The following is a 14,924-nucleotide window of genomic DNA, read 5'->3' on the forward strand; positions in this document are numbered from 1 at the left end:
TAGTCAAACTCAGCTATAACACATTATTGTTTGGCTGCTGATTAAGGAGAAAAAAAAGAATTAAGGGATCAGAATCTTAAGGAGCATGCCATTTAAAATTAAGACAAAAGAGGTATGTTCCACTAGCAGCAGTAACTGATCATTGATTATGAAAGTGGCTGAAATAAAAACCAGCTGTCAATGCAGTCCAGATATGAGTTTGACAAACCTTATTACAGTTCATGAACAGAACAGAGGTATGGTGGCAACACAGGGCACTGTTGAGCAATATCACTTTTATAAATATTAGAAATGATTCTGGTTAATATCCAAAAGTTCAAGTTTATTGTCATGTTGATACAGTATAATGAAACTCGTATTTGCATGTGTCCTTAGAACAGAAAAAGTAATACAAACATTAAGACACATACACAAAAACAAAACATGCACAGAGTGCTACATGTCTGTCTGTCTGTCTGCCTACTTGTGCATGTATATCTGTAGTCTAAGTCCCGATCTGATTGTATGGGTGGTTACCTACCAGGTAACGCATGTGGTTGGTCTGCCAATCTGATTGTATGGGTGGTTACCTACCAGGTAACGCATGTGGTTGGTCTGCCAATCTGCAAACATATACCATGGGGCGAAACGCATATTCTTTGCATTATTTGACAGTAAACTACGTAACATTCTATGATCTGCTTCTCGCAACTCAGAGGGCATGGCGGATGTTTGCCGACTGTATATACACATACATAAATACAGAAGCAATATATATTTACAAGTGTTTATGTTACAGTATTAGTTGATATGATTGGCTGTTCCTGAATCTACCAGTGTAAATGTCCTCACTAATGTCTACAGGTGCACAGTAGGGTCCATACTCAACAGGCTTTATTACATCCTGGCTTAAAATTACAAAGCACTAAAGAGTATGGTGAAGGAGGCACAAAACCAGGACCTAAGTTCAGGACCTACATAACACATGCTGCCTGTGCACAGGACTGTAAATATCAGTACACGGAGAAGATCATGCATCAACCTAGGAAACAATGTCAAGGAGCAGCATGCCCCATAATATCTGTTCTTTATAAATCCTTACTTAGCACAGTAACTACAGCAATTTAGGGTTTAACTGGCTATATATCAAGAAAGGCTACCTATTATTTAGTTGCTTGCCTTTAAAATATTGATTCTATTGAGAAACATCAGGCAGCATCATGTAATAATCAGAGGCCTTAAGCTGTGAATTCACATCCTTGTTAGTAATGCAGTACCAATTGCACAACTTAAACTCCATGCTGTGTATTAAAAAAAAAGATCATATAGTGGCAAACTTCACATTTAACTAACTAGCTTCAAATTATTAATTTGTGGGATTTTTGATCACTAGAGGGTGCTCTTGAGCCATCCCTGAACCCAAAATGACAACAAGGAAGCCAAAATATATAAAAATAAAGCTCATTTAAAAAATATTATTAGGCAGAGACATACAAAATATGAAAGCAAAACATATGAAATAAAAATAGCATTAAAACATTCATCTTTGTGTCTTCCTGATTTAAATGAATCACCCTAATCTGTCTAAAGGGGTGGCTGGTTCATATTTCTCATGCTCTATACATCCTACAGCATTCCCCAGCATCCTCATCTCTCATATATCTCCCTCCACAATCTCTGTCCTCTCTTTCTCCAGCCTGTCAAATTGACAGAATCAGCCTTCCTGCTGCCATTTATTGGACTGATGGACTCATGTTACATTATCTGCTGTCTTCCACTATCCTGCCTTTACAACACAGACCCTAAATTACTTAGTGCTGAAACTTGCTCTCCTAACTGATAAGAGAGTGATCCCCATTAAACAATGGGTCGACTGCCCTCTGCCATCCAGGGAAAGCAAAACAACTTTCCACCAAGGACTTACCTCTTCCCTATTCTTACATGTACAAACTATTCTATGGCTTCTTACAGTCCTAAATGATATAAAAGGGCTCTTCAACAGGTTATAAAGATTAAATTATGTACATGTCAGGCTGATGGGTGATTCCAACAGGGCCTGGGGTTAGTCTGGGGTTGAGTTAGCCCTGTGGTAGACTGGCCCCCTTTACAGGTTTGGTTCTTACCATATAGCCAATGCTTTTGGGCCAGCCAAATTAAACAAACAAGCCAAGTGATTTCCAAAAATGGGATTTCCTGGTTTAAAGTTAAACAGTTGTCAGACCAGGCAAGATCTACAAACATGGAAATTTAATATAGAAAATTAGTAAAATATGTGATTCTCAAATTTAATAAATGCAAAGGAATAAATGCATTAAACTGACTACACTAGGCACAAAAAGTAAAGCTTCTACATTTGCAGAATAACCAAAAACAGGATAACTGAGACAGTCCTTGCACTTAATTAAAATTTGTGAGATCTCAAAGGACTAAGGAAGATTTCTGCCAAAGGCTGATCTTATATTTAATTGGCTTCAGCATTTAATATATATATTCTGTTTCACACAATATAAAGCTGACATCATACCTTTATTCTTTAGAGAATCAATTACAGTCTGTCTGATCAAGGTGACAATAGTGACAGATGATAAAATAATAAAAGCCTGTTAAAACTGGTACAATATTATAAGAACAATATTCCTTTAGGGACACTTACAAATGTAAACTGGGTACATTGTGTATATAGTTCTGGGTTTTGCACTTCAGTATCAGTTGGTGCTTTATTTCTCCTGTTTTGCACTAAATTGAAGTGTCAAACTCAGTTGCTAGATGACCATTGTGGTGCATTTTTTTATTTCGGCCACTTTCTTAATTAGTTACCAATTACTGCTGCTAACAGAGAACACTTCCTTTCTTTTTAAGGTTCAGAACCCCTGTTTTTTCACCCTTAACTACCATCCAAACAATGAGATGTGCCTGTGTGTCTCTCATACAATATCTCTTTCAACAAAATACTGGGAAAAAGACTCGGAGATACACTGATCTGCTATGGGCCACAAACCAATTTGATGGCGCTCTAAAAAAAATAACAGTTTTGGATATGTCTATTATAGCAGAGTGATAGCAGTAACAAGATAATATATTAAATAACAGGTTTTGTTAGCTACAAGAATTATCTTCTTTTTAAGAAGCTGGTTGGAGTTAGAATGGTGTCCTGTAAGAAGCCGAGTCTGAATCACTTGGTCATTCATCTTTTGGCTCACTTTGCATCTTATTATTGTTTGGTTGCTGGCTAAAGAGAAACAGACAAAGCGAGTCACTTACATTTAAGGCAAAGAAGTTGGAACAAAAGTCAGTAGACACTGTGGCCCTTCAGGGTCTGTGTTTGATTAGACCCCTAAACTATATATATGCTCATTTTTTGGTCTCTGCTATTTTAGATCACACAAATTTTCACTTTTGGGTTAATAAAGTACTAGCTATCAGTCAATGAGAAGACAGTTGGTTGCAGTGCAGCGCACAGAACTGACTTTTTTTGTTAGATGCCTCTAGAGGTTCTGCATCAAATTAAGCCAATGTATGCACTTCCATCATACTGTACACATCTTTTTATACTAAACATTACATGTCAATGTCAATTTAATTATATAGCACATTTAAAACAACATAGGAATGCTGTGGCCAAAGTGCTTTACAATAAAAAAGAGAAAAAAATATATATATATATACAATTAACATAAATAACATAAATAGAAATAAAATAAATGAACATAAATAAAATAAATAATAAATAGAAGTCAGATTACATAATCACAATGAGGAAACCATCAGTATTACTGAAGGTCATGGAAAGTAAGTGAATAGAAATGAGTCTTTAATCTTGTTTTGAACAGTTCAATTGTAGACTACTCCTTTATATAATGAGGTAAAGAGTTCCACAGGCGAGGGGCAGGAGCTGCAAAAGCCCTGTCCTCCCCTTAGTTTTACACTAAGTACGAGGGACAACAAGAGACAACTGACCAGAAGATCTAAGCACTCTAGACGGCTGGTGTAAAGCACACAATTCAGATAAATAGGCAGGAGCAAGCCCATGTAAAGATTTAAAAACTAGCAACAAGATTTTAAAATCAATTCGAAAACTGACAGGCAGCCAGTGTAAAGAAGCTAATATTGGAGAAACAGAATCAGACTTTCTTGCCCCAACCAGAAAGTGAGCAGCAGCATTCTGGACCAACTGCAACCTGTGCATTAGGGATTTGCTAATCCCAGAATACAGCGAGTTGCAGGAGTTGCATGAATAGCTTTCTCAAGATCCCTCAAAGATAAAAAAGGCTTGATCTTACCTAAAAGACGAAGCTGGAAAAAGCAACTCTTGATTACAAAATTAATCTTTTTTTCTCAAAAGAGAGGTTACTGCCAAAAAACACCAAGACTTGAGGTTTGCAAAAGACAGAGAAAGAGCCAAGAAGTCCAAGACCAATTTGGGCTTTAGCTGATGGACCCACTATAAGCACCTCCGTTTTATTTTGATTCAGATGAAGAAAATTATTAGCCATCCAGGATCTTTGATCAAAAAGACAGTTGTGCATTTGATTCAGTGCAGAGTTGCAGACGGGAATATAAACCTGAGTATCATCAGCATAGCAGTGAAAAGAAATGTTAAATTTCCTAAAAATAGCTCCAATAGGTTGAAGATATATAGAGAATAAAATAGGACCCAAAATGGATCCCTAAAGAATACCACATTTAAGAGGAGCAGTAGACGAAAAAGAGGAATTTAAAGTCACTGAAAAGTGTCTACCAATTAGAAATGAACTGAACCAGTTAAGAGCAGCCCCTTAAAGCCCAACAAGATGTTTAAGCTGCAACAGCAATATCTCATGGTCATTAGCGTCAAAGGCAGCGGACAGGTCAAGGAGGCCAAGGACTGCAGCGCCGCCTGAATCAGTAATAATAAGAGATGTCACTGAATACTTTCAGGAGGTGCCGTCTAAACACCATGATAACGCCTAAAGCCAGATTGGTAGATCTCAAATAAATTATTGGTGTTAAAGTGATCAAGCAATTGATTATAAATATTTTTTTCTAATATTTTAGCCAGAAATGGCAATTGGGAAATCAAGCGAAAATTCAAATAGAATACATGAAAATAAACTTAAGACTATACATCCATCCACCATCAAATCCACTTAATAAATACATTTTTGCTTCATGTAAGCTGCACTAACATCATAACTGACAAAACTGGAAATGAAATACATGAACATTGGTGCACCTTACACAGAATTTCTTTGCACCAGGATTGGTATTTAGTCGTATGTTTAATATAACTACATGAAGCACACATGGTAAATAAATATCAATAGCTTAGGCAGTGATTGGTAAGAAACTACTTAGATCATACACAGTAGGCCTTCCTTTATTTTTCAGACATGCCCAGCACTGTAAAAGGGTTTAAGCGCTAGTTCTTTCCCCTTATTATTCCAATGGGTTTAATAAGTTGTCTTCCTAAGTGAAAAGTTAAGAACCTAAACCCATAAAAATTACCACATTTTCTTCACTTTAGACCTCACAAATAAAGACATAGTAGCCAGGTAGCTTTATAATCTGAATAACCATGTATCACGTTAAGCAACTTTGTACTTTGTGATGCAAATTACTGAAAATTCAATAGTATATCCATTTTCCAAACCAGCTACATCCTGAGCAGGACTGCAGGAAAGCTGGAGCATATCCCAGCAGGCACAGGCCACAAGGCAGGAACAATCCCTCAACTGGCGTCCTGTCCATTACACAATGAACACACAGACACACAGACACACAGACACACAGACACACACACACACACACCAGGGCCAGTTTAGTATTGCTAATCCATCTATATGTATGTCTTTGGACTGTGGGAAAAAACATGGAGAACATGCAAATTCCAAGCAGGAAAGATCCAGGACATGAACACCGACCACCTTACCACTGCGCTACTGTGCCGCCCAAAATTTAATAGTACAATAATTAAATGTCATGATACAGTGTTAGCTCTGTTACATGCAGCAATAAAGCAAGGTAAAAAACACCCCCATTAAAAACAAGAAAAGAAGCACACCTACACATGTTAATTAATGGTTCTTTTGTTACAAAATTAATTACCTACAAAACAATACTGACATTTTTAGTAGCAAAACAATTAAACCTGAAATGCATTAATGCTGATGTAGGTATTTTGGTTTATCTATTTTGCTAACACATTAAAGAATTGAAGAAAAACTTAGAAAACAGACCTTCTATACCAGACTGTTTTAATTTACTAGTTCTGTAAAACAATGTAAAGTCAATTGCCAACTTATGATTCAGCAGTAAAATCCTGCTGAGAATTGTTTTGACTGGGGTTGGAGATAAACAAAGTGAAGGTGGAAAACGGAGACAATTCTCACAAACACACGTCTAAAGGAAAAACTATTTTTGAAGAACTTTTAGATAACTAGAGTGGAAAAATAAAGACTCGTTCAAATGACATTTAAAATTTAAAATAAAAACATACAAAACCAAAACAGAAATATTGCTTAAACAAAGTATCTCGAAGAGCAGCTGTACAAAAGCTTATTAGGATGATAAAAGAAAGTTGACTAAACCTGTAATTCCAATATATTTTACAGTAATTGAACCTGTGAAGTCAGGCACATGGCACAAATCTACAGTAAATGATTTCCTCTGAATGATATTTTAACATCTTAACATTAGAAAACAAAGTTATACATTAATTTGTAACCCATTCAAACTGTAGTGTGCTCATTGTAATTATGTACTGAAACTGCTTTTGTTCATATGAATCTCCCCCATCACCACTAATGTCCCATGCTTGTATAAAGAATGTGTGCACTCCAGGTGTGGCCGATAAACAAGCTGATTTGGTGTACTGGATTTAATTTTTCTTGCGGTATGGATTTAAAAAAAAAAAATGGTACGCTGTAAATTAGTAGAAAACTGGCACACACATTTAAATGTAAAACAGATCCTAACACAAAAGGTGCAGATCTGTGCATGCTGCAGAAAACATGTCTTGTATGTGCAATACATAAAGCAACCCCCCCACCACCCTTTATTAATAGCACCTTGTATGATGTTTGGTTCTGCCAGATTGTTGAGTTGACGCTAGCTTTGGACTCATGCACTGGATTGGACAGCCAGCACAGACTCCAGTATAGAAAACTCAAAGAGGGGGTAGACGGCCAAGTTGGCCAAGGTCTCCAGGACTGTGACATTGTTTCTGACTTTCTGCTTTGCAAATTTAATCTCACTGCTGTCAACTGTCTGCAGTTTACCAGTTAATTAATAATGAGATATTGTTGGTTTCCATTTATGTTTAATTAGTTTCTACTTTGTTCCCCGTGTGTTATAACAAATTTGCATTTATTTGTGTACCAGGTCAGTATTTAGTAGTTAGTATAATCTATACTTGTATTCTAACTGAGAATTGTTCACAGCACTCTGCTCCTGTATTCAGCCAAGCACATTACACAAAAAATAACTTGTTGATTAAGCAGCTTTGACAATGCATGTACAGTATGATTAACACCAGTGACTTGAAACAGGGATGGGGCCTTTGTCTTGTGTTTACAAGCAATTTCATATAGTAATAAAATGTTATAAATATTTTAGTCTCCTACAGTCTTGCCCTTTATGTCATGATCCTGCTTATGTTTTTAATTTTTTACAGATGTTCCTTGGTCTTTAAAAATATTGTCATTTAGGTGGTTTCAGAGATCAAGAAATCCAATGGGCAAATTTATTTATTTATTACAAGTATATTTTAACTTATGTTAAAACTGAATTTGGTTCTCCCATGGTACCTTTTTGTTTTTGTATGGGTGCCACCATTTTGTTTCTGAGGCTTGTCAACCAGAAGTGTGTGGCACATTACATCACTGGGTCCCTGGGTCACACATGTAAAGGTCAGCGTCATGCATTCCTGGTTGTCCAAGTTTATGAATACAGTCAACATTTATAACAATTCTGAATTCTGACTATGATTTAAAAATATTGCTGTTGTAAACATGTGTTTAACAGAATCAAAACACCTTTTTGTTGCATAAACTTGTAATCAGTTGATATGCAGTAAGTCTAAACTTTATTTGCTGTAAAACAATCCAATTCAACATTTTAAAAGAAAATGACCTAATAAAAGAAATAGCCTCGGCATTTCAAGGAAAAGTTATGAAATTACAACAATTTTCATTTACATTTAAAAAGTAATATTAAAAGGTACAATGTGTTGTTCCTGATTGTAGTGTTCTACTTTACAGTATCCACCCAGTTTGAATTTCGTCTAGTCTGCTGTTCACCTTATTCACTTCATCATCAGGCTGTTAAAATTTTCACTTATAACCCGACAATTACTTTTAAAAAACATGGCAAGAAGGATGACATGTAGAACTAAGAAGTACATGGTGTTTTTCTGTTTATGTTCCAATCTTATTATCTTTTGTGTTTATGGAGCATTTCCTTCTTATATTGCATGTTAACATTATTGTACAGCAGACTAGGCTAATAAATCGAAGTGTGTTTAATATGAATACATTCAACTGCGTTTAATTAAAACTTTGGCAAGAAAAGATTTATTTTTTACACATACACTTTTTTAATTTACTTGTTATCAAATCCTCAGTCATCCAGTTGTAGTGAGGCTGCACCTGTGGTGTAAACAATGCACAGTGCCTATTGTTTTTTTACAGTGACCTTACCTTGAGTTTACAGATTAATTAAAAACAAACCAGACTGTTATCTGCATTACAATTTCCTCATCACTATAAATACAACAGGTTTGGCTTCCACCTCTGTGAATCCAAGCCAGCAAATGTCTGCACTGCTGATCTTATTTTTTTCCTACATTGCTGTATTTTTCCACTAGATATTTTAAAGTCTTGTTGCAGACCTGTTAAACCAGAATATGGGAGTGTGGCCAAATCCAAGGGGATTAAAAAAATTAATAATAAACATGCTTCACATTAACTTTCATTGTGCTTTCAAGGAGTCATTAACTCAGAAAATAATGGAACCTGCATCAGAATATTTCCTTATTCTCCAGTTAATCATTATATATTATTTACCACAAGAGTTATCAGCAGTGTATATTACTTGTACAAGCTGTGACAGTTAGCCTGTCTGACAAAGTGTTGCCAAGGCTGAAAAGGTATAGGAAAAGTGATCGGCGTATGGGCCCTGTGAGGTCTGTAATTCATATGGGAACCCACACTGGTAATTGGAGTGCTCGCCCACCAGGAGGCAGCAAACTCTGTTTATTTAAATGGTCTGCCAGATGATGTTACTGAGTGGACATTAAAACAACACATGAAGGGTGCTGGTGAGGACAGAAGTAGAATGTCCCTAAGCTATTCAGTGGCTATAAAAGGTGAAATCCTATGTCACTTAAGGGAAGATAGGTAGCCAAGGAAATACTAATGATACACAAGTACGTAAACATATATAACAGACAGAGGTAACTCTGATAGAATGACAGAAAGACTTTTAAAGGATGGCACTGACACCCTAAGTGATTCAAAGGACAGCCAAAGAAGTGACAAGCTACTCCCTGCTCATGGCTAACTGAACTTAGAACTGGAAGGCAAGTTAGAGGGACTCTTTTGAATAGAGCCATGACATAGTAAACAGAAATTCTTTATGAAGTTTAACAGTGTACTAATAAGATACCCATTCACCTTCATTACAAATACATGTCATTGACAATTTAACTGTTACTCGTGAAGCTACTATAGTCTACTGGCAGTGAAAAGGAAACTATATATCAAATAGAGATGGGTGTGCATTATTGATGAATCAACTGAAGGTACCAATATTAAACAACAAATTCAAAATAAAAATAAAATATATAATATACAGTACTGTTATTTGAAATGTGTTGCCTTGGCACTCACCTCCAGACTAGTGCATTTGAAAAGGGACTGGATATCAGTATTTCACCAATCATACTACTTTTTGCTATAAAGTACACAAATGGGATGACCTCTCACCCTCATTTTATAGGAAAAGCTGAGGTTTGATGTATTCATTTACAGCCAGTGGAAAACATAAGTGAATCAGTTCCTAAAAACTAATATGGAATAGATCCCTACTATCAAGTTCAACATGTGTACTGTTTTTAATCAAGGTAGTTAAAAACAACTGTTCCTAATATGTTACTGTATATTAGCATCATACACTAGCAATGTTTTCACCCAGTAGAACAGCATACATTTTTTATTGTGCTTTTTCATAGCTTATTAAAACATAAGCATTTTTTAAGAATCTGGAGTCACAACATGCAAACAGCATACATTCATGGATTTTTGTAAGTGTTGTTGAAATTGCAAATGAAACAAATTAAAAGTACAGAGTAAGGAGAAAGGCAAAAGAACAGCCATTAGTTGTGTGCTACTTATTCATTTTTATGAAGCTTTGAAGAGCACTATTCTTGTTCAGAAAAGGCCAACATGCAAGAAAGAATTAAACTGCTGAGACAAGCAATGTGAAAATGCTTGTGGCATGACAGGATATGCGTTGTCTTTTTATTTTAATAAGAAACATGCAGGCTGTCAGAATCAGGGCTTCATCAAAGAGGCTGAGTAAGCCTTTGCAACTTTTTTTTTTACCTCAAAGCCTTTAGAAACAAGGTTTCAACCAGTATACTACATAAAAATTTACTACGCAATCAATAGCAATAGTTCAGAACTGTATGAAGCTTGGTAAGATTTTCGAACTCTACTGAAAAGCAGGAAAGAAAAGCTGCCTCAAGCATAATTTAACATTTGAAAGAAATAACAAGTATAGAAAACCAGCTGGAAAAGAAGTCAGTGTAAGGCTCTGCAGCTAATTTTCAAGATGTTAGTGTAGCTTCGCTTTATGTGTTCCAAGGACAGAAGGCCTCCTTAGTTAAGCATCTTTTCCTTCAGACAATTTGCAAAATGCTGACTATTATATCTTCACCTTTCCTATTGCCTTTACACAATGTGATTTGCCATGGGGTTTTCTGCATTTAAACAAGTTAAATCTTTGGTCACCGATATCAGAATCTTAGATTGTACCAATCCATTTTCTAAACAAGTTTTTTTCTCTTCAGGGTCATGGTGAGCAAGTGCTTAATTTTGCTACACTATGTGTTAGGTAGGAGCAGTTATTGGAAGGGATCAGTCCATGACAGTGGTATTGTAGTCTTTACGTAATAATATCCTATAGGTCAAAGGTACAGTATGCACTACTAAATATACAACTTAACATTTTATTTAAAAAAATCTAATTAAAAGTTCTCACACAACATCTATATCTATATTTACTGCTATACAAACATGACACCTTAAATTTGATCTTTTTTGCTTTTTCCATCAAAGCAGAAAAAAAACCATCTTAAACACTCAGACACTCAAGTCCCTTATTATGCAGTAGGGAAGCTTAAAGGATTAAAATCAGACTGCCAAGTCGGCATGAATATACAGCAAGGCTGTACAATTTTCTGTAAAGATTTCTGCTGTGATTTTGAAGAAAAAAAAAGCCTTCAATTAGATCCAAGGGTCAGAATTTTTTCCTTTCTTTGTCTTCCAAATTCTTAGACTCTTTAATATGTTTGTTATATTGGCTTTAAATTAATTTGGACGTGTCTTTATTTTCTAAAGGAACTGCACTATTACCATTGAGGGCTCTTGTTTTTCAAGCAGCTGAGAACAGAGTTCAGAAAGTAGCACAAAACAAAAAAAAAATACTTGTGTATGAAATATTTTAGGACACATGCAAGCCACACATTTTTTCTCATTGTATTTTTTCTGCAGGACTTTACAACACAAATAATGCACAAAAGAAAGCAGCACACAACAACAATAAAATTAGGAGTGGGCGATAAACTGTTTGATACGGTGATACGGTGTCCAAGACAAAGGATTAAGGATTTTGAGGAAAAAAAAAAGATTTACAAGTATGCTAAAAATTAATGGAAAAATTTGCAGACATCCATCCATCCATTATCCAACCCGCTATATCCCAACTAACTGGGCGTAAGGCAGGAAACAAACCCCGGGCAGGGCACCAGCCCACCGCAGAATTTGCAAAGACATTTAAATATTAAATATGTCCTACCATAAAGTATGAAAACGTGCAAGCAAAAAAGAAATGGGAGACATGATTTTACACTGGTTATTAGTAGCTGAATGGTAATGATTTTGAGTACGAGTATGTATGTGTGTAATAAGAGAGCCTACTCCTGTAAGAATATTACCCAGAATGATGTGCTGTTCATCTTGATAGATGTGTCAGTGCTGGGTCCTGCCACACTGTGACTGTGTATTTGATTAAGCGGGGTTGAAAGTACGTACGTTTAAAGTTGACGATCTGAAAGTGGGAGAGAGAATACAAAAACATGTCATCTTGTCTTACATTTGCTAGGTGGTGGTGGTGGTCTGACTGAATGAGTGACAAAGAAACTGCACTTTAATTGGTTTAAGTCGGCAATGTGAGTACCTATTATTGAATCCCTTTGAGTTGTACTGCACTAACAAGAGTGTTGATTGATAAGCGGTGTACATGTTTGCACAATTAATCATAATACATTTGTAGTTATTAAAAAAAATTCAGTCTGAAAAGTATATAGAAACACATTATACCAATATCTATCTACCACAACTGTTACAATGTTTAATTGTAGTGTGCCATGGATTATTTTCCAATATTGCAATTTCTATTGATCCTTGCAAAAATAAGTGTATAATGCTATCACCCAAGTATCCACAAATAGTCACTGCTTATACAGCTACTCTTAAAGCAACAAGGGCTTTCAAAATGTTAATTACAATATATACTTAACAACATGTAAAATACAAAAAAAAAGTTTTGAATTTTATATTAAAAGACAAGAAACTGATGGCAATAAGAGATACAGCTACCTAATTAATGCAGGAAGTTTCCAATGTTCCTGGCTAATGTGGAGCACTGACCTTGAAAAAAATGCATGCTAACCCGCACAATGAACTGAGCAGAATCTATAAAGATACGAGTCATCAGGGAAAGAAAGAACGTGAAAAACACAAACCAGCACACAAAACCAGCACATGACAATATTAATCAGATTTCATTATAAAATATCATCACCCTAGATACTGAGGAATGCATCCTTTTAAACAATTTTGCGTCTACTATATTTAAACAAAAAAAATGAGAAAATTGTTTATTTTTTTTCATTTGAATTTATTCTGTCAATTCAATCTGCAAGATAATAGTTGTACAAGTACATATGCGGTCTAACTTAATCAGTCTGCTATTCATCACACTTTTGAGATCAAGGAAATTCCACAGGGACAAAGGGAGACATCAGCATGTAGAAAACATTTTCTTATCAGGAGTGTATGCATGGTGAAGACTTTTACCGAGTCTACATTTACCACCTATAGTAAATATTTTCTTTCATTACCTTCTTCAGATCATTGTTTTACTGATAAAATAGTTGATAGATTAATCATTTACAAAATAATTGTTTGCGGCAGTCCTAAACTGTGATTTATGTTTTTACTTTGTTGTATATAGCCATGTTAAATGGATCCACTCTGACATATCACATGTATTTTAAGAAAATTCATCTTAAATTGAGATAGATGTTATTCATAGAAATCATGAATATAGTGCAAGGCATATTTGGAATAAAGCAGCTTAGAAATGTTTGTAAAATTTAAATGATACCACTTGACATCATATTGCAGGAGACGGGCAACTCAACTCTTGAAGAGAAGACTGAGGTAAAAGCCAATATTTTATACTTTTGCAATCACACAGCAATAAATAATTATATGTTAAACTTTGCACTAACAGTTCATATTTGCTCTGCCGACTTTGGTACCACTTCACACTTTGTCCTGATGGGGCAATTACTGCTCAAAGAGCATTTTTTTAAATATTTGTTATTGTCATCACCACATTTAGGTATTTTTTATTTATAAAAAAACGATTACAGCAGGGCAGAATATATGTGTAATTCCACTTAGTCATTTTAAATTCTTGCTGTTAAGCACTTTGAGCATAGGAAAGGCACTCCATAAATAAAATGTACTGTTATTATTATCATTACTTTTATTACTAATATGTTTGACTTCATTTTCAAAAGCAACCTAATGGATCTCTTAGCCAGTTGGTTAACACTTGCATGTGGCATTCTGGGAGGCTCCTTTCTGGAGACACAAGAGTGGCGGGACAGACATCAGGTTGTCTGCATTAACTTAAGAGAGGACATGGAAAAAGCCTTGAACCATTTTGGTTAAGATGGGCTTGTTGTCATACCTTTATAACATTAAAACTAGGATTTTGCTGTACTGTATGGTGTGTGCACTTGGCAATCTAAACTGCAGGACAACCTGTGCCTTGACAAAAAAGATAGCTTCCCCTCAGCAGCCCTTCACAGAAGCACAGCTGCATGTTGCTGTACCACAAACTTTCTTTCAGTTTGGGTCAACTGCGCAATAGAAAAAAATACATCTTTCTGAATCAGCCTGGTTGCTTATTGAATGTGATTTATCTGCAATTTAATGATTGGAGAAAATACCTAAAAATAACATAATAAATCTAACCTATGTTTATACAGAATGTTATTACTGCTAAATTTTGGCAACCGCTAATAAATAGCTAGCTTTTGGATCCATGAAGTAACAGTTTAAGAGTTACACATTGTCAGCCCTGACAGAACTATATGAGCAAATGGTGAAAATGAAACTGTGCCTGAAATATATGAAACAAGTGTATTTAAGAGACTAGTCTATTGTATTTAGCTAACCTATGTAGTGTGCTCACAAATGATAATGGTGGCGAATGACAAGTGCATTTAGCATACGATTTAACTGCATGAATTTCTCAAGTTTATGTGCTTCACAATACTAAAAGAACTACTGCCAAAAAGAAAAATAAGTGTAAAATTAGATTAGATTAGATAAACTTTATTAATCCCATGGGGAAAATCAGAAGTGAGTTATTTACAGTATTGTCTTGTC

General features: G+C 35.3%; 1 protein-coding gene across 1 annotated transcript in view; it reads right to left on the bottom strand.

The window, feature by feature from the left end:
* Positions 1-14,924, bottom strand: part of LOC120518049 (metalloproteinase inhibitor 2) — a 53,362-nt gene that overhangs the window by 13,254 nt on the left and 25,184 nt on the right. The gene's annotated exons all lie outside the window — the stretch shown is intronic.

Source organism: Polypterus senegalus, chromosome 17 (genome assembly GCF_016835505.1).
Source record: "Polypterus senegalus isolate Bchr_013 chromosome 17, ASM1683550v1, whole genome shotgun sequence".
Classification (NCBI taxonomy): Eukaryota; Metazoa; Chordata; class Cladistia; order Polypteriformes; family Polypteridae; genus Polypterus; species Polypterus senegalus.